Source organism: Lonchura striata, chromosome 4, assembly GCF_050655825.1.
Source record: "Lonchura striata isolate lonStrDom1 chromosome 4, ASM5065582v1, whole genome shotgun sequence".
Taxonomy (NCBI): domain Eukaryota; kingdom Metazoa; phylum Chordata; class Aves; order Passeriformes; family Estrildidae; genus Lonchura; species Lonchura striata.
In genome coordinates this window covers 72,804,574-72,825,840 of record NC_140706.1, presented here as the reverse complement: position 1 = coordinate 72,825,840, position 21,267 = coordinate 72,804,574, and the positions used below count along the sequence as shown (strand labels likewise).

Sequence of the window (21,267 nt, the reverse complement as noted above, 5' to 3'; positions counted from 1 at the left end):
AATTTTGTATACTTTGGTTTGGGAAATTGTATTCATTCTGTTTTCTGAAAAAATCCCAGTCAAAAGACCTGCAAGTTCCCAGGAAAATGTAATTTTTTTTTGGTCTGTGACATCTAGTACACTCAAGATTTTAGTGGAATCATGAAACCTGTATTTTGATTTCAGATTCACTTCCCTGTAAAACTGAGCAAATGCATGCTTTTGAGATATGAAATCATGACGAACTTCTCTGATAAAAAGTTTTACTTCCTGCTGTCGTAGGGTGACTTTATAATGCTTGCATCCCCAATTGTCTGTTCTCTTTATGCTGGATATTAAGTTCTGCACATTAAAGACTAATTCTGAGTGTGGAGAAGCATGGAGTTTGTTAGCAGAAACTGCACTTGCTGCCCCACATTCTTTCTCCCAGACTGTGTTTGCAGCACAGATGGACAGAGGGACAGAGCTCTCTTTGCATTTTAGTTATTTTTTTTTAGCTAGATGAGGCAGAGATATTCCCCAGACAGTGGCATTTCTTTTTCTTGGAACTGTTCTGAATTTTCCATCTCTTCAGAACAACTAGAGGTTCCATTGTTTAATACTATTCATTTTTTCATCTTTATGAGTACTTTGCTTGTTAAATAAGAAGGTTTTTTCCACTTTTCTTAAAAAAATTTTATCTGCCAAACAGGTTGGGGAAGGACCACTGAATTTGCCCTTTAGGGAATCATCCCTTTGGAAGTTCCCTTCCAAATTTGTCCCAAACCAGGACACCTGCTGTCTTTCTTTGTCTTCTTTCTATTTCTTTATATTTTATACTTACTGGGAATTTGAACGCTTTTTGACACCATGGTTGTTAAACAGTGACATAAATATTAACATAATTCATTTCAACATTTGGTGTTCTGGGGAATGCAAGAAGCCACCACATAATCCATTAATAAGGAACTTATAGTTCTTTATTAGAACAGGTATCTAGATGGTAATGTCCTGTTTATTTCCATGTTACTATCAAGTTTCAATGCTATCATCTTTTTAGCCTAAATGCTACAAAGGAAAGTATAATTTCATTAGTGTTAGTTTTCCAGTACCCTTTCATATTTTGTCAAGAGATAAAATGGCAGTAATAGATCATATTTATTCTGTGCATTATATTATAAGCATGGGTAAATTAATGGTTTCAGTGTTCTTAAAAAATAAAAGTAAATATTTTTTTTCTCTACTTGAGAAAACAATATTTCACACATATCAGTCAGCATGCGTGGAAACTGTTTTTAATTAAGAAATAGAGCAAAGTCTTAAAGTAAGTGTAGCAGCCAGGCCTGGGAAGCAGCTGCAACAGAGAAATCTATATCTTTTAAAGGATTTAGATCTGCTGCACAGTTTGGTTGGCATGTGGCAAATTAAATTTAATGTTAATTCATGCAAATTTATTAGCCTCTTGCTTTAAAGTCCCCCATGTTTTCATTGTACATTGTGTTTCAGTACAGATGATAATAAACTCATACAGATGCCACCAGTCATCAATGCAACATTAATTACTGACTTGCTCAGAAAGTATTTGCAGCCAGAGCTGGTGCTGGCTGTTACCATCACCTGGAAAAACACAGAGTTGTTCAGCAAATGCTGCTTCAAAGAGAGGGACAAAGGGGATGGAAAAGGAGAGAGTAGGGAAGGTCACATTGGAGGTGTTCTCTGGAATTTGAATTACCAGCTCCAAACCACAAGGCTGACAAATGTTATCTCTGGACTCAAAACTTGCATTCCAAATGCAAATAGGGCCCAGAAAAGGTCTGAGATTTTAAAAAACTATTTTGTGATGTCAGCTCAGAGTCATTCATATTAACCCATCACATCAGATCCCACTGGAAAGAGCAAATATAAATATTTATGGCTAGGATGCAGGTGAGAAAAGCAGAAGGTAGGGAGGATAAAGCATCTAACATATGACAAAGCTACCCCTGGTTTAGGGCTGTAGAACAAATGACTAATGGTTTGTGTTTTCAGAGGACATAAGCAGAGATACAGCTTATTTTATTAAGTTGTTGATGAGATCTTAATTTTATGGGCACTTCAACAATGGAACAGGCAAATCTGCTCAAATGGAAATTTGGGATCCAGGTTGTGCTCAGCCTGAGGGTATTCAAATATAAAAGAGCTTTTGAAGCAGCCAGCAGTCTGTACAACATGTGAGATGAGTCTCTTTTACATCCTTCTCATTAAGTTGGAGTGAGGTAATCAAGAATTATTATAAACAAATTTACCATTTTTTCCATACATTATCCAAACCATATTGAAATGTCATTATTATATACAGGAGCTCTCTCCATATATATGCATACATGTACACCATAGAAATGAAATGACCATGTCTATCCCCATTTTATCAGTAAAGATGGTTACCTCACAGAGCAAGGAAATAATTGAATACAATACTTAGGTTAATAAAACATCCAATTTCCCTTTAGGGCATTAAATAACAATTTATTGCTATTTAATGAAATGTTGCAGTTCAACATCTTGATTCAAAACTTAATGGACATCAGTCCACATCATGGAAATATATTTTACCTCAAATTTTATTGTTGGCTTACTCTATTTTCTCAGTAGAGGAAAACACAGATTAGAAATATATAATGAAATAACTAGTGCAGGAGCCTGAGCATACTCACATTAGGAAATGCAAAAATCTGTCCATTTGTCTTCCTGGAAATCTCTCTTGCTTGGACAGAACTTCTTTCTTTGTATTGAACCCATCAGACTGACAATAGATACATTTCTAAACTTGTTCATTGTTTCTATATAAAATAATATATATAATATATAAATATATGTAATATATAAAATAATCCTCTGGAATTTTCATATACTTCAATTACAATATTAAGTGAAATTATTCTCACATACATGTGTCTAAGTGATCAGGTACAACATTCCATGCTGTTTCCCTCATGAATGAATAAGGTTAAGAAAAAGAATGGAGGAAACTAGGGGAATGCAATTATCTGTTAAAAAGACATTATCAATCCCCATGTCTGCCTAATTAGTCATAACATCTGTCAAATTTCTATTTTCAAGTGAAGTAGAATGTATAATGTTGAAATGACAATGACAATACTGATAGTGTTTAAATTGTATATTTTTAGAAAAAAAAAAAAAACCAAAAAACAACAAACAGACTACACAAAAATCTGGTTTTTTATCACTTTCTGCTTCATAACAACCAAGAATTTTATGTCACTTTCTCCTGCTGTTGCACATATTCCACAGCTGTCACAGTTTGTAGAGTGGTGCTGTTGTGCTCTTTGTGATACTCAAAGGTGGAAATAACTTTGGACCTGGTGAATTAAACTCAACCTGAATGCAGTCATAAAGGATTTGCCATTTACTTTTGGAAAGAGAAGCTGTACAGACAAGGTAACTCTATTTTAAAATGATAACTGAGAACATCTTAAGCTTTCCTCCTCTTCCAGTAGGAATAAAGCCCAGAAATGTGCAGCCATACCTGTCTTGAAAAACACAGCAGAAAGCAAAGGTTTGACACAAATATGCCACAAAAATTCCTCAGAACTACAGCTCCACTTTTTCATTTTCTTATCCCATTGGAGCTCTGTGGCAATATAAATGGTTTAGAAATTCCATTAGAAATTCTAAAAGTTAGTTAGTTTACTATTTTGCAAAAAGACCAAATGAAAATGAACCAGATATCTTTGACAACATACCCAAACCAGGAAGGTTTATGCTGTGGAATCACAAAGGATATATTTCACTAACAAACATGAAGTTGATATCATTTTCATTGTGTCATTTCAATCACATGTCATGCAACTATAGACTATGGGACTAGATATAGTCTTATTTGACTTACATGGATGTAATAAGGAATCACATCATTTATGACATCATTTATATTTTAAGAAAGTTAAATGAGTATTTAAGACAATTTCTTAAAGAGAACAATTAGTCTGTTAATGAAATAATTATAAGAGGACTTCATACAATTTTTTTAAAATTTCAGGGAGCTACCCAGGACTGGAAAAGCTGAAAAAGGAACAAATCTTCCATGTCATTGTAATTTTGAGAACTTGTTTTCATTTATCATAAGTACAATAAAATGAGTTTGTCTCTTTTGGCCTTTTTTACCAAGAAGATCATGGGCAGAAGGGTAACAGGGTTTCTATACTGAATTTTTCCTACAACTGCCATTCAGTATTCTAAGCAAGAATCTTTAACTCATTCTATGGTAATATAGAATATACTGCAATTTGATCTAATTAGCTCTAACTCTGTACTATTTGGGGATTCATATTGTGAAGCAAGAGCTATTGCCATATGGTTCAGCATTATGGGAAGGTGTATAAAGTTTTCAATCAGCACTTCAAATATTTTCAAATGTATGACAATCATAGAATAGTAATTTACTACCAAATCTTTATGTCTGATCTTCCCAGTTTGATACTTTTTGGTCCCTGCTTCAAATGATCTCCTGTATACCTCCTGCTCTATCCTGTTCTTGTCATATTTCTCCCCATTATTTGTTGCCCTTTTAAAAAAGAGTACCAATTCAGTCTATTATGATGATATTTTTCTTTGCACTTCACCACATCATCCATTTTTCTATTTCCTATTAAGAAATTTATGCTCCTAGACAGGCTACTTTTTTTTTTTTTAAATTTGAGATACTCTTTATTTTGGAAGATAATTATTTTTCCATTATTTTTAGATATCCTATTTGAATAGCATTTATGCTCAGCACTGTGTGAGGAAAATATTTTTATAAGAGAATTTAAAGTATATCAATTTCAAATTTCTTCAGATTTCAGAATTTCTATGAGAAATAATATTTTACCAAAACTAAGATGATGATTTATAATTTTTAGGGACATTCAAAGCTTTAGATCAGAACTGTGGTTTTTAATGGTAAAATGGTAAAAATATAGACAATTTTAACTCTACTTCTTAGCACGAAGCAGTTCCCAGTGTTAGGTGTTAAAGGGAAAGATCAGAAAATACAACACCTCCAAAAAAATCCAAGTAAAAGGAACAAGAACGTGTAAGGCATCTTCAGCATAAAATAATAAAAATAATAAATATAAAGTTGTATTATTTGACTGTCTCTATTATGTGCAGCAGTTCCACTAAGGGAACTTGTAGTTGCAACCAGAAAGTTACTCTTGCACGTATGAACAACTGGTGTTGCAAAAACAGCATTAGGATGAAAGCTCTGGACTTGTCAAAGTCCATCAAAGGCATGGCTCCCTCTCAGACTGAAATTTACAGGGAGACTTAGACAGAATATTAATTTTATCCATTTCTCACATCTATATGGAAGATAAGACTTCTTCATGAAAATGATCAGAGGACTCAGAGTGAGAGGAGATAGATGATTTTTAGCAGATGGTTCATAACCTAGGGTTAAGGATGCTTAAGGACTTGGTAGCCTTGCAGTTAATGCACTTATCCAGAAAATATGACTATAATTTTTTTTTTTTTTTCCCAAGGACTGCTTCATGTGAATGCTGTTATTGTTGTCCACCTCCCCAGGCATCACACAAGAAAATCAGTTCTGCCATTGTGAATCTCTAAAACCACTTTATGGACCTGTGCCCAAAATTTTTAATCTGTACCAGCAAGGCCTTAAAACTGAACCAACATTTTGGTAGTAATTTAGAAGGCTGTGTACAGAAGTACAGACAGTGTCAAAATATTAAGTGCACTAATGATATTTCTTCTATTCTATGCTTGATTCTCTCAGAAATTTTGTTTAATTCAAACCAAAATTGGAAAGCAAACAGCAAAGTGTAGTGATATAGTTATGACAGGAAGGGAAGGCATGTGTCCAGGTAGTTCCAGTGTGATCCAATTCAGAAACATTTGTGTTTTCTTTTTATTTTTCATTTAAGGTGTGCCTATTTGTTGCCAAACTCATCTTTCTAAAATCAGTTTCTGTTCAGAATATCCAAATGAAATGGTCCCATGATTCTATGAAATCTATTGGCTTAATAAGGAAAAATAAGCTGATTTCATTTTCTCTGGAAATTTCTATTTCATTTAAATAATACGTGTGGACTAATAAATTTATTTAATATAAAATATTTTTCCTTTGCCCAGATATTCACTCTGCTGAAGTGCAAAAAATAGTAGGTCATTGTCTTGTATTGAAAGAAAGATGCCCACCAAGGAAAGGAGGGATCTCCCCTGGGGTGGGAAATATGAGCCCATTTCCTTGTAGTTATTGTAACTATGGAATTAAGGGGTTTTCAAGAAAAGATACGGGAGGAGGAATACCTGTTCTTTACTCAGGGAAATAAATTATAAATAAATAAATAAATAATATAAATAAATAAATAAATAATAAAAAGAAATAAATTTAAAACATATTTAATAAAAGTATATATATATATATATATATATATATATATATATTGATAAAGGTATTCATTGTTCCGGGGTCTCAGGCAAAAAATGGCAGAAAATTCCCAAAAAGAGAAAAAAAGAGCAAATCTCCAACACTCATTCACCTGTTTGGGTTTGTCTCAATGCAGAACTCTGGAGCTGTGAAAGGGATGTGCCCAGCATTTTCCAACCGTGCAGAAATGTGCTATGCACAACATGTGTCAGGCTGCAGACATCTGCAGACATTCTCTTGCCTCTTTGTGCAGAGTACCTGATTGCTGATGACAACTGACATTTTTTATCGTAAGGTCAACAGTTTAATCTGAAAACATTCACCATAACTTAGGGAATTTATCTTGATAAGAGAACACTGCTAGGCTGAGCCTGGCTTTGTCATTTAGAAACAAATGCATTGAAAAAGGGGAGAGGAATGAGAGCAGAGGGAAAGTGGAAATAAAAGGCCTTCTTGTTGTCTTCCTGACCATGTTGCTACTTACAGCTGATCATCAAGGTAGACAGGCTTCTTCCAGAACAAGAAAGCTGCTTTTGCAAAATTTTTGAATGTTCTTTTCAGAAAATTTTTCATAGAGAGAGGACATGAAAAGCTGTCATTGTGCAACCTTGGAAAGTTATTTTCCATAACTTTAGGCATGCATTTTTAGAGATAGTAGTGTTATGTGACAGGAAACCCACTCATGTTTTAGATATCTTGCTTGATTCAGTATTCAATATTTGGTTTACATAGCCTCTGTTTTCAATTAATCTTTTTTTGATAACTACATACTATTTTTGAAATATGACATACTCCCATAATCCAATTCACACAGAGATTGAATTAGCATTCATTTAAAAATGTGTTTTATGGGGTTTCATTAATTCATGAGGAGGCAAAGGTTATGCTAAGAATGAATAATATTTGCATAATAACAACCACTTAGTTCCTGTTCTTGCAGTCATTCAAATATGGGTCCAGGACAAAGCATTACTATCTCCAGCCTGCATGTTTGACTTTTCAATCCATTTTTCTCAGTCCATTATGACACTGGTATACATGTGCAGAGTTCATAAAAGTCCAGGTATATTCTTGTATCCAGAATTTAGACAAATGGAGGAAGAATATATATATTCAATATATGTGAAGAATGTACAGTGAAAGAAATCATAATCTGAGAATAATTTAGTCAGAAACAGGATGGAATTAATATGGCCTCACTGAGTTTTTGTGTAATACTCAAAGCAAATCAGTTTGCATATGGACAACACAGAGCAGGAAGATGGAAGGAACAGCCACTTGCTTTGGTTCTGCTCTTAAAGTATCTTGGAAATAACATCACCCAGCTGGTCTGAGCTGCATCACTCAGCCTCTGGGACCTTTGGAGGGCTCTCAGTGTGGCAGACTGTTTTCCATGCCACTGCACTGCTGAGTTTTGTCATGTTGTCCCACTATAAAACACAATGTTCCCCTCTCATTTCGGACAAACTTGTTTGGGTATTAAACAGGATGCCAAGAAAGTCAAGTAATCACCAACATGTAAGATGAGCACACAGGTATATTGGATTTTGGTGCAAAGAAAATCCAAAGGGAGTGTCACAAAAGCATCTCAAGATGATGACCAGTGCCAGAAACTCCTGACTGGGAGATTGCTTTAATTCAAACATACAAATTGAGCTGTGTGTGTACCAAAATAAATGTAGCTGTGACCAAAACCTAGATTGCCATTACTCTCATGCATCAATGTCTTTGAAAAAGCACAGTTTTAATTGAGTACTATATTGAGATACAGAAATAAGTTTTAAAATCTCTTCTAGTTTATTATCCAACTGTGGAAACTTCTAGTCAACTAAACTTCCAAACTTAGACAGAGACAACTTGACAGCAAGCTTTAGAAATCACAGTCCTTAGACACTCTTAAGGGACTTTTCTGCAACCTGGAGGCAATACCTACAATATGTAGAGATGGGTAAAAGTTTTCCTCATGGTAAAAAAGAAGGGCAGAAGTTTCCAGAGGCAAAGGCAGATGTCTATTTTGATTTCTCTCTTCCTTACCGCTAGAGGACTTGCACCAATTTTCCATGGGCAACAAGAATTAGTAATAGCTGGACTCCAGAGGCTGACATTGACAGAGGCTGGGATGAGTAAATTAAGAGTCACTTATTGCCCCTGAAGAATGGAGACACCAGCTGCGGGCACTTAAAAGTTTGTACCCCCACATTTGCAGCTCAGATGCAGCAGACCTTGTGTTTGATGGAATATTCAGACTCAAGAAAAATACAGTTTCACATTGTCTCAGACAGAATAAATTCCATGTACCTAAACTCCTATTATCTCTATAAATGCTGAGACAACTTAGGTATTGTGGGGATTTATTTTAGGAAATAATCAGAAGATATCACTTTTACTTTCCCAAACTTTAAAAAAGATATTAGTTTGGTTGTTTTTTTTGTTTGTTTTTTTTTTTTGTGTAGAAACCAATTCCTAATTGTTCTCAAGGGGTAATTATTTCAGAGAATGTCCACAAATGCAGCGACCTAAGAAACATTTGATTATGGAACCTGAGCAGACTTGAAACAAACTTATGGCAGACAGGATATAATCACTGACTTGCAAAACCTTTTTAAGATTCTTAAGGAGCAGATAACAGAGCAGCACTATAGAGATGCAGCGATTTTTCCTGCTGAAATGTAAGTTAGATATGGTTACTGCTTCATCAGTAGCTACAAGTACTTTTTAAAAATCTAAATGCTATTTACTTCATTTCCTTTTCACTGCCTAGATCTGGATAAGCTTTAATTCTCAGGAAGGAAAAGTTTAAAGCTTCTCTAATGAGCTGCGACAAGCTCTGTTCATCTTTCAGCTTCTTTTTTTTTCTAGTATGCTGAAGCCTAATGGTTTTCATTTATTATATTAAAAAAAATACAGTGAGAACCTTAAAATCTACTGCACAAGAATGATCTCCCATCATTGTTTGTCCATTTATGCCTTGCACACAAGCTTTTCCAAAGGTAGATGGGCTAATGGACACTTTGAATTCTCTTTGCAGGTCTGGTGCTGACCTGCTGCCTAGGCAGTTCACTTATTATTCTTTTGTTCATCTTATCTCTTTAGATCAGAAGCTCTTCAGGGCAGATGAATTATATTGTCATTATGACTGTCAAAGAGATATGGTGCTCTAACTCCTCACTTCTTACTATGCCTTTTCAAAGATACCTTTTCCTTAGTCAAAAATTTGCATTCAAATTGGTCAACAGTACCAAATTTCTCCAGTGGTATCTATGAACTGCTATCTCACAAAGAATTTTGTACAATTTTCTTCCTTCCCTATGAAAATTCAGTTAATTCGGGCAACATTTCAAGAGAAAACAGTTCCATTTCTACCTGAAATGAATTTAAAGTTTTTCTAGGATATCTTCTATTGCATAATTTACAAAGAAATAGCCAATTTTGTGAATTTGCAGTGTTTTGTGTAGTTTTCATAACAAAAGCTTACACAACAATCTGATATTTTCAAAAGAGGACTGTTCTAAATACAAAATATTTGCAAAAAATGCAAAATAAAGTGACAATTGTTCATTAATTCTATTTACACAGAATCATGTAGACAAGATTGTAGTTGTGCTTCAGGGAAAATACTTCCTCTGCATTGTGGCAAAACTGAGCAAGCTATAGAGAGATACACACCCAGGAGCATCACTGGCTGCTGAGATGTAATGAGCTGTTTATCTAGAGAATATTTACTTTATTTCTACTGAGAAAACTTACCTCTGTCTTACTGATGATGACCTGCCAAGCCACCAAAATGCAATTCTTACGGGCAGTGTTATGAATTCTACTTTAATTATTTTAATTTTTACAGTATACATACAGCATTCAATGACACAGGAAATGCTAATAAGCTTACATCTATTACTTATCATGTTCCTGCAAATCTCCTCACCTGGCAAAGGAAGCATGAGCAATTCTAAGTTCAATATAGAAGGCAATGAGAGAAACAACCCAAATTAAGATAATTAAGTCCAACAAAGTTAAACTGACTTTAATGAAATAGTCATTTACCTTATGTCTGGACAGAATTAAATTATGAATATTTGTATTTCTCATTTCTAATTTGAACATTTAGCTGATTTCAGGTGCTTTTCTACAGAACATGATAAATCTCTAGATTTTCTTTAAATTCAATATTTGTAGGGTTGATGAGAGTGATATGCGTTTTCCTCCTTAAAGCAGCAGAATTAGAACAAGATGTAAAGGCTCTTGAGTTTTTTGTTTGGGTTTTTTGTTTGTTTTTTTGTTTGGTTTTTTTTGTTTGGTTTTTTTTTGTTAATTGATCTTTAGTGCAATCTCTAACAGCATGGAAGGTATTGATTCCTCTAGCTTTCATCAATTATAAAAAGTGGAATTAAAAAAATAGGGATGCTGAAATATTAAAGCCCATTTCAAATTTGATACTTTTATAATTAGCAGCAAAAACAGTCTTGAACTTAAACTCAAGTTTCTTACTATAGCTCTGGGACAAATCTGGAATTTTCTCATGCGTCCATATCATTAAGAAATTAATTTAGTCCACCTCATTTTCTGGAGGGATGTTATCAGCTTCACTCTTCATGCTCTGTGATATCTCCTACTCCCAAGCAGATCAGGTTTGAGTAGAATTTGGAGCAATTGTACAACCTGACCTTATCTCTCTCTTCAGACACCACGTGCATTTGAATAGGGATTTCTGGGTGCACAAACAAGCAGAGCAGCAAGAGATTTGCAGAGAATTTCAGACTCATTTAACTGCCACTACAGCAGATATCTAAGATCACTTCACATGCATGAGCAACAATATTGACTCAGTATTGCCTTAAATTCCTTCACCCCTCACTCACCTCTACTTGACACTGGCACCGTCCAGTTTTTAGTTAGTAGAAATGCCTCTGGCCCAAATTAAGATGCAAACAAGACCATATGCCAAGATTTTTAAGTCAATGGGGAGAATGTTTTCTACCAATGCTGATGCAGGCACTAATAATTTTAAAACTAATCGTTCCTAAATTCTTTGCCAGTATGCTGTTATCTTGCTGTTCAGCTATATAGAAAAAATGACCCACACTTATTCAAATTCTCTTTCCTAGACAGGACATCAAGAAACAGACATACTTATGCTATTAGAAAAATACCCAGTTATAGATTTTTAAACTGATCTTATTTTTTTTTGACTTCACAGTCTTCAGCTACAAGATGTGGGATATACAACCCTTCTGTGCTAGTACTCTATTCAGAATGCAAAAATGACCTGGTAGCTGTTCTTTCCAGTGAAAGCTACGAAGTTTATTATAAGGATATGAGGTAGGTACTGATATAAAAGTGAAAGTTTCAAGCCTTTAAATTCTCAAAGGAGCATTTATCTTAAGTTTTTTGTGACACAAGAGAGTGTAAGAAACCAAATCTGATAACCACAGCTGTGCCTTGCCATTTGTATGCAGTAATGGAACTTGAAGAACAATGGAAAAAAAAAAAAAATGCCAATACTCTGGAGTTAGGAAACTGTGTACAGACAACTAGTCTTGTATCTATATCTTATAAATACTCTACTCAAACTGACTTCACATTTATGCATTTAGAGTGCTGTGAGCTGAGTTCACATTTTTTAATTACTACTTGAAATAAAGCTCCAAATATTTTACCCAGTCCTCCCAAAAAGAAAGAAAGAAAAAAAAAATCATATTTCCAGTTCTTATTTCAAAACAGAAGAGCTAGAGGGAAAAGCATTAGCTGTGTTTTTTTTTAATTGTTAATTAAATTCTTTGCCCCTTTAAATTGCAGGACATAGCAGCAAAAATGAAAAGGGGTAGGGAAGGAAAAGAATATTACACCTGCATGCTGCTGGGGCAGCTGCACCCTGCTTCACCCACCTGCAATATTCTAATAGTTACAGGCTCTCAGCTCTTCTAGAGTAAGCATCTTATTCCATTACACTACTCTTTTGGGAATACACCTCTCTAATCTGTAAAAAAAAAACACGTTTCTAATCTCATTAGCTATAGGCAAGCACCTCCTTAATTCAGATAGGTAAAGTTTTCAATCTTCAGAAAATCGTTCTAGATGAAGTCAACGTGGAGTTAATTTAAAAACTTTTTTTTCTTTTTAAAAGATGGGTGTGGATATTCAGTCTACCTGAATAGGTAGACTACACTACGGATCAACAGGATGATCTTCCTAGTGCCATAAAATCTTTAGGCCATCCCAAGACTTTGTCATTGTATTGGTGTAAGAAAAGGTCTCACAGACACCCCAAATATCAGCCACCCTAGGCACACATCAAATCAGAACTCAGAAGGCAGCTGTCAGTCTAAAAGCTTAACAGAACAAGATGGGGAAGAGGTCTCAGAGGTTTTCATCCCTCCCAGAGAATATTCTTCCCACTTTCATCTTCCCTAATAAGCCAAATGACGACCCTTGGAGCTGTGATCAGGAGTTGGGAAGACTCATTTTTACAAAAGCATCTCTGGCTTAAAATCTCCCTTCAGCTCTAACACTCAGTAAAACTGTCATATTTCACAAATTCAAAGTAACACAGAACACAATCGCAAAATATTATTTCTTTAAAAGTCCCTATGTTTTTACCTTCCAAGCACTTCAAGTGGGGATTCTGCAAGGAAATTTTACAAAGCCTAATTGTATCAAATATTTTATTGTACTGCATTTAGAAAGTGAATGAAAAAAGCCTCAGTTACTAGAATGCTACAAATTGTAAGAATAGACCATACTATATTTAATAAACTGCCTTTGTCTAAACATGGCAATATAAATTGAAGGTCACACATACAAGATGACAGTGTTTTGGAAAGTAATGACTTGAGAAAAAGGCTGAAAAGTTACAAGGAAAAAAAAGAAAGATTATTAGTTCCACATACAAGGCAATGATCACAAGCAGTAAGGCAGTCCATGTATTTCTAACCCAAATTACAATGCTGTTTTTTCAAACTTCATCTTAAAACATTCTCAGCCTGGATAGATGAACCCCCAGCCTTGGATAAGTGCATGGTGCTTTATTTTTGAGCTCTCTTGCTTTATACACACTGCCTAAAGTCGTTTATACCTGGATTTAAATTTAACTTCAACATTAATATATCTTGTGCTATTTTGTCCTGTCCTGTCTAATGTAATCAACAGCGTGGGTCTTTTATCATTGTCACTTTGTCTTCAGCATGCAGAAGCTGCCCAGCAAATGGGCTTCTGGAAACTTGCTTATTGTGTATCACCTCTGACTCTAGCTTCTCATAAAGCAGAGAGACAGTATAACTTTGCAAAGTTTTTTTTATGTATATATTTATCACACACACACAAAAAAAACAACATCGTATTAATACTGGAGTTTCCATACTTTCTGTGATTTATAGTATGAGATAAGCTCAAAGAATGACTCTTAAGAGAGGTAACTAACACAAACATTTTTGTTTGTGTTGAAAAATTATTCTATTGCTGTATCAATGATCTATAGAAAGTTTATACCCAAATATTATGGCGCACTGTCATCACTGTAGAATATTAGAATAGAATCATTTCCTTAGAATATGGACAAAAAAAACACACTAACAATGCATATCACGTTTCAAAGTCATCACTTAAATATTTTGGGTGAAACCCTGTACCCAGGGTCAATGGCAAAACTCCCACTGACCTCAGAAGTCAGATCCTGTCCTTTGTTGCTGCCTATATTCATTTTTGTCAGCCATATGACAAATGATTAATAAAAGCACAGAATATACCTTAGTCTCAGCAGAGATGGTAAGAACCAGAAAAGAAGCTTTTCAAATACATTATACATGAATCAAGCTGTTATCTTTTGAACAATTTGTTCAATGAGTTGGCATTCAACCAGCTAGAGAGATGGTCAAATACTGCAAAAGACTATTCTTGAATAATTTATTTAATGAATAACAGCTACTTTGGGAGGATAATGTATTCTGTGAGTATATTTAGCAGTTTACAGCCAAAAGTGTTTTATTCAACATTAATTACTGTTGTTTTGTTTTGGGGAAGCATAGAAGCACTGTAAGGTTTTGTTTGTTTTGCTTTGATCTTCTATCACTGCACAGTTGCCAGCACTCATGCTAGAGTACACAAATAACAGCCACCTGACTTTTGTTAAATTTAGTTTCACATTGCTTCAGCATGTAGGATTTGTTAACTTTCATCTAGAGAATTGAAGTGACATTTTAACAGTCTGTGTATCACCTATTCAAGCAGTACATTTTATGAGACTCAAAGCAAAACCAAAACAAAATAAAACAAAAACTAGGAAAAAGCCTCCAGCTTCCAAGCAGCTTGAATTTAGATAATATTGCCATGTTCATGCTTTCTTCAACAGTTGTCTATTAAGTTCATATGATGATTTTCTGAAAATATTGATTTTTTTTTTTAACTGCATTAACTAATTTACATAAACAGCTGGTTTGTTCAATTTCCAAAACTAGGAGAATTTCGTTCTTGGCACAAAGGCATGGAAATAAACTGTGTGTAGTTTTGAACACTGTTTCCTCCTTTAGAGAAAGTTTAAACAAGTATTCACATCTCTAAGTCAGTCTATGCTGTTGGCAGTTGACATCCATGCCCCAAGATCTCTTCTCCACTGGACACAGGTAAGAATGTTGGGATTCCTATAACTGAGATGTACCCCAAAATTTTCATTCCAGCCTTCTTTCAGATCCTCACAGTTAGCCTTAATGCACTTAGTTGTTACACAATGACTCTAACACATGGTATAAATCCTACTCTCAAAACACAAAGACTTCATCAAAATCATAAGAAAACTGCAGGGAAATGTGAAAATTAAAACCAGAAGATGAGTCTACATAGTTGGTTGCTCTGGTGTTTTTAAAGTAGTTTGTGTATAGCAGCAGGATGACCATGTGGAATGAGGTACTGGCATAATTTCTGTCACATTTTATATATGCAATGCTTTCCAGGCTGAGGGTATTCCTCATGTCCACTGGGCTCAGGCTGGAAATATAACACATGCCTAGTGAGGATCCTCATGGATACATCAGCACTGGACACAAAGAACACTACTTTTTTAATAAAAGATAACTTGGGATTTGGAAACGTGACCTCTCACTGTTTTAGTAGGAAGTTTAGTCTACTGTGGAGTGTCTCCAAATGGGCAAGTTCACATGGAGTGTTGGGGTCACTTGGCAAGACCCCAACAGTGTGAAAATCCTTTTTCTTTAGCCCGGCCACTGAAGAGGTCCGGAATGCATGAAGCTGAGTTTTCAGGGTTGTTTATTTTTCCTTATTTGTAATAGTTTCTTTCTGACCTGCCAATGTCCAGCTAGCACGGAAGCCATGGCAGTCTCCTTCCCACCCCAGGCAGCTCCCACATTATATACCCAAAATTACATGTACCATGTTTACAATTCCTGTACCAATACCTAAAATCTACGTTGGACAAGGTGTCCCTATCCTAAACCAACAGAAAAGTGTCACCATCACACCGAGACATGGAGGACAAGAAGAAGGAAGAAGAAGCTAGGGCACGCCCAAATTCCTCCATCTTGTACCCCTGAATTTCATTCTAAGAAATCCCAAAATTCTACTTTCCCACCTTGTGTCAATTTTTTTATTACATCATTCAAACCCTTTTTGCTTGTAATTCCTCATATAAGGTCGGCAGCCTCTCCCATGGGCTAAAATCGAATCCAGAGGTGTTTTTCATTTGCTGCCAAGGTTCCTGGGCTCTTTGTCAGGGCCTTGAGTCATCCAGGGCAGCCAGAGGGATGCTCTGGACTCTGACAATGGAGGACCAGTGTCAATCTGTCCCTGTCCCTGTCCCCAGCCACTTCCTCTTTGCTGAGGAGAGGGAAATACAGGAGCTGCCGCCTTCCCTCACTAGAAAGTTGCCTCTCTAAGTGAACCACAGAATCACAGCCCACCTCTGCATCCCTCCACCCTCCCTGCTTGGGCTGAAGATGATCCATCATCCCTCTGCTCCTGGTAGGCAAGCTGTGGTTCCAGCTGTGACGTTCAGCACCGCTGGGCATCCACGGCATGAACTTGGGAGGGAGGAGAGGAAGAAAAGCATCAGCAAGTAACCATCAGCAAGAAAACCATCAGCAAGAGGAAGAAAAGCATCAGCAAGCAACGAGCTGAGACGGTGTCTCACTTCCCCTGCCACTGCTCAGGCCAAATGAAGCTTGTGGCACAACAAATCGACTTCTAGCTGCAGAGCTGGGCTGGATCTGGCAGTGCTACTCTGCTGCTGAAATTCTTTTTCAGGGTGAAGCTACCTGGTATTTGTTAATTCCATTGATTCACTCTCTACTTTACTTATTTATTTATTTTTAAACAATTATTTGTCTCGTTGTAATGAATTTGGGATAAAAATCAAATTTGTATTGCTTGTACAAATGCATCTAATGCATTATGATATTATTCAATATCTGTAAGCTTTAAAGCTTTTCAGTAACCTGTCTGCAGGCATCACTTATTATCTTTAGTAGCACAATTATTTTTGTTATTTTAGAAAATTCTTGCAACATACAACTTAGACTAAGTAATATTTTTCATTTTAAATACATTTTCAAATTTATTGGATCAATAAGTTCTCTGCAAATGGAATCTAAAATTTTCAAACACAAAATATTATTCAGAGGCTTTTTAGATACTCTAGAGTAAGACTATTATAAACTAGCTCTTGGGAAATATTCATTATGATGCAGTCTTCAATAATGCCAATTTATTTTTCTTCCTCACATTCTCCTATCTCTTTCAATGTACTGATTAAATATAGAAGATACTAAGTAGTGTTCAAAGTATTGTATTTTTAATGAAAAGAGTCTTGAATAGTTCTGTAGAAATAGTTTTGCATAGTCTTGAATTTTTCATGTAGAAAAAATAAATAATGACAAGATAAGTATTATTTTAAATAGACTTTATGAGTTCTAACTCCCTTTGTCTTAGTCACTAGAGCACCCCATTCTTGTTTCCAAGGCACACATTAAACTAGGATTTTCTGATTTTTATCACTAAAAGGAACATAAAACAGTAAATGTAACATACTTCCATCACAATCCTCAGACTAAATGTCTCTTTTTGAAGGAAATTTTAAAAATTGTTCTTTTAGAAAGATTAAAGCACATTTCTTTTCATAATCCAGATCTATACATATTGATATAAAATGAGCTCTCTTTTGGGGAATCAATCACCTGAAGTTACACATGAAAGAAAAATTTAGAACAAAAATGGAAAAGTGAATTAATTTTTATATTTTCACAGATAACTTGCTTATGAACAAATCTAACCAAATAAAAAGCAAGGCCTTGGATAGGGGAAAATTACTGAGAAATTGAGTAGAGAGAGGCAAAATAATTGAAATCACCTTAAATGTACTATTTTATTTAGTCCTTTGATTTATATGATTTACTCCTTTGATTTATATTATTTTCAAAAATAGTCAGTCTAAATGATTTTGATATTTGACACGAGAAACTGTTGCTATCTTATTTTGCAAAAGAGTTTGAAATTAATAACCTCAAAGCAATGTCTGTCAAATTTCCCTTTTCCCCCAAGCCTGAAGTGCCAATAATGTCAGTACAAACTGTAGAAGCAGTGATCTACCCTATAGACAGTAAGGATGGAAGGATTTTAAAAGATCCTCTTTTCTTGCTAAATTATTGCTTCTTGTTTCCTTGCAGATGTTTATTCTGGGAAGGGATGAGATACTATCTTGAGATAAAATTCAAGTTCTGCATTCAGGTTTTTGACAAAGGGAGATTGGAGTAGTGCAGTTCATAATGTAGAGATGACAGAACTCTTTAAAATGCTTTTATATTTGAGAGTTTATATAAGCAAGAATTAAGATACATAAATTATTATGCCCTGAAGATCATATAGGGTTATTTATATTATAGTGTATATATATATATATATATGTATATATATATATATATATGATTATTTATATTATTTATACCCTTTGGATACTTATTGTGTTCTGTAGTTCTGTAGTCCATGAAACAACTGAGAGTTATATGGAATGCATGAAATAAGTGTCATTTTTTATGTTCCTAAACTTAGCATGAAGTTTGGGGTCATATTTTTTTCTTATGTGACCCTGTTTCGTGTACTACATAGTGAGCATATGTAGTTTCACAACAGAGTTCTCCTCTGGGGATTTGTCAAGAGTATGATCTGAATCATAAGTCACAAAAATATCAACTTCATTTCTTAATTTTCAGGGCCAAAAAAAGACAATTTCATTTTCATTATGGAAATAGATGGAACAAGAAAAAATTTACAGAATCTGGTAATTTCTAATTAAACTTGCCTTCTCTCTTGAGGCAAGACCCAACACCTCTCTCATTCTGGTTTATTAGTGACTGGTCCGACCTGTGCAGGAATATAAAAAATTATTGGATTAAGGAATTCACACCTTTTAATCTAATATTTTTTAAAAGTTTTAAATCTAACTACTATAAAATGCTGCCTTTTCAAACCTGCTTTTTTGTACTGTTAATCTAATATCAAATTCCCATGTTTACTTAATCCTGATTTTAATCTTAGTTACCTGTTCAAAAATATGAAAGCAAACAACTTCATCTTCCTAGTTAGTCTAACTAGGAAGACAAACAGACTTGTTTTGTTAATGGAAACAAGCAGACTTGTTCTGTTAATGATCAATTAAATATTTTTAGCTTAGCAACAACAATAGAAGAAATTATTTGTCAGCCGGCTACAGAGAGCAGTTTTTATGTTTTTTTTTTCCTGTGAATGTTGAAAAATAGCACAAGTTTAAAAAGAAATGAGAAAAGGGAGAAGAAAACCACAACACTCTGTGGGATAGAGTGATATACCAATAACAACAGTAAGAGAACATTCTCTCTATTATAAGCAGAACTGATGCTGTGCATTCCAGTTTATACAAGTATCTTCAAGTGGTGCTTACAAGTTTCTTTTATCAAAGATGTTGGTCAATACTTTATAGCTTCTCTGAGCTTATTTGCTCTGATCAAAGTATGGAATATAAAAGATTAAAGTCTTCTACTAATTACATGCCTGAAGGCACATTAACAACATAAGTGTCAAAGCTCTGCTGAAAATTCATTTCGCATTTTTAATAAAAACTGATAGCAAGGTTTTGAATGCATCTAACTGGAAAAAAGTAATTTTTGTTTCAGCAGCTTCTTTATGAGGAGAGTGTAGAAGCCCTGAAACCTCACAAACACTAAGGTATAAGCAATTTGTGCTCTGAAAGCCAAGTCCCAAAAATCTTCCTGTCAAACAAATAACAGTGAGCTGCTCCTTAATAATTCTTGATGGTACCAAAAAAGAACTCAGCACTGGAAATCTACACTAAATTTTTTATCAAAACCATCAATTTCATAACTTCAAACAATCAAATATTCAAAATGTTCCTCATAGCTGTATGGAACAAAACTCAACTACTACCAAATTGAAATTTGTAGATTTTTTTCATCCCTTAAATCTCCCTCTTGGGTTTCTACAATATTCTTTTTGATATATTTCTTCTCTCCTGTAGCAGCCAGTAATTTCCATAAGTACATCCAATGAAAGCATGAAATGAAAGCATTTTCTAAAGATCCTGAAAACCTAGGTAGTGTAATAGGTTCCTGTGGAAACCTGGACATCTGAAAGTTAGCATATTGCAAAGATGTCTTGTCTTTTAGGTTTTTTTGCCATAGCTCTTATTTATTGTGATTGCCTAACTGGGATTGTTGGACTTTGCCATCAATGAAAAGCAAGCCTTGTGTGTCAAACGCTGCCTTGCCAGGGATACCAGCTCCATATTCCCTCTGAGCATGGAGCAAAGAACAGCCAAGGTGTCAATCATGATACAGCCTGTGATAATTCTTCTCCATCCAAGTGTACTACAGAAGGAGTCCATTGTTTCCATCTACCAAAGACAATCCTGAGAAATTAAGCCATGTTCGAGAAGCGGTCCCAGAAAACCTGTTAAAAATTCCAGTTAGCTCTATCTGAATTACATTTGTAAATAATTAAGTGACTGGAGTAAATCTGACATTTTGAATCAGAAGTACACTCCTTTTGGATACACAGTAAGGCAAACCTTGTTTTTCCCAGCTTGTGAATATTTTAGCGAGTTTTTCCATCAGTATTTGTTATCTGCATCTGAATGCATTACTCCCAAGTGACTTGAGATAATTTGCTTCTTTGACTTTAACAAGACTTTATTCTAAACATATTAATGTTGGTTTGAGAGGAAATTGTGTGACCTCTAAAGATGACAATTTATGACTGACCTATTAAAATCATTGAGAACAGTAATTTACAAGAAATTCTGTTTTGTGTGCTTGTAATGGATATCCTGGAAAGACCTTAGAATTCCTCTTATATCACACAGAAGAATGAATAGCTTAATTAATTTGCATTTTGAACATTCCTGACAAAAGCAAGAAAATAAAAAAAATAGTGAAAGAGAAAAATAAATTAAAAAAGCTAGCAAGTAATGCAATTATGTGGACTACTTTCAATTCTGTGATGATTTTCTGACCCATCTGCCTCTGTAATGAATCTCAACAACAGTTTAACAGTTTTTAAAAAATATTTACTCTTTTGTTCTGGAGGGAAAATAAAATTAATTTCAATTGTCTCTACACCTTTAATTTTGAGAGATAGAATAAGAGAATCCAGAAAATCAGTATGAAAAACAGCAGATGTTTTCTTATTTAAGAGTTATGCACTAAAAATGTCCCTTAAGGGAATTGCCAGCTCCACCAGTTTTGTCAAGCACTGTCACAGAGTCAAAGTGCACCTCAACATGTCTAATCAGCCTGCAGCCTAGGAAACCGAGAAAATCACTTTACACTTTCCTTCCACAAATCTCCTCAGATGTGACAAAACAAAGGGGCAGTGGTACAGAGTGGTGGGGG

The 21,267-nt window shown here is 34.8% G+C and overlaps 1 long non-coding RNA gene across 1 annotated transcript in view; it reads right to left on the bottom strand.

Moving 5' to 3' along the window:
- Positions 1-21,267, bottom strand: part of LOC110468234 (uncharacterized) — a 92,264-nt gene that overhangs the window by 65,795 nt on the left and 5,202 nt on the right. The window lies entirely within an intron of this gene.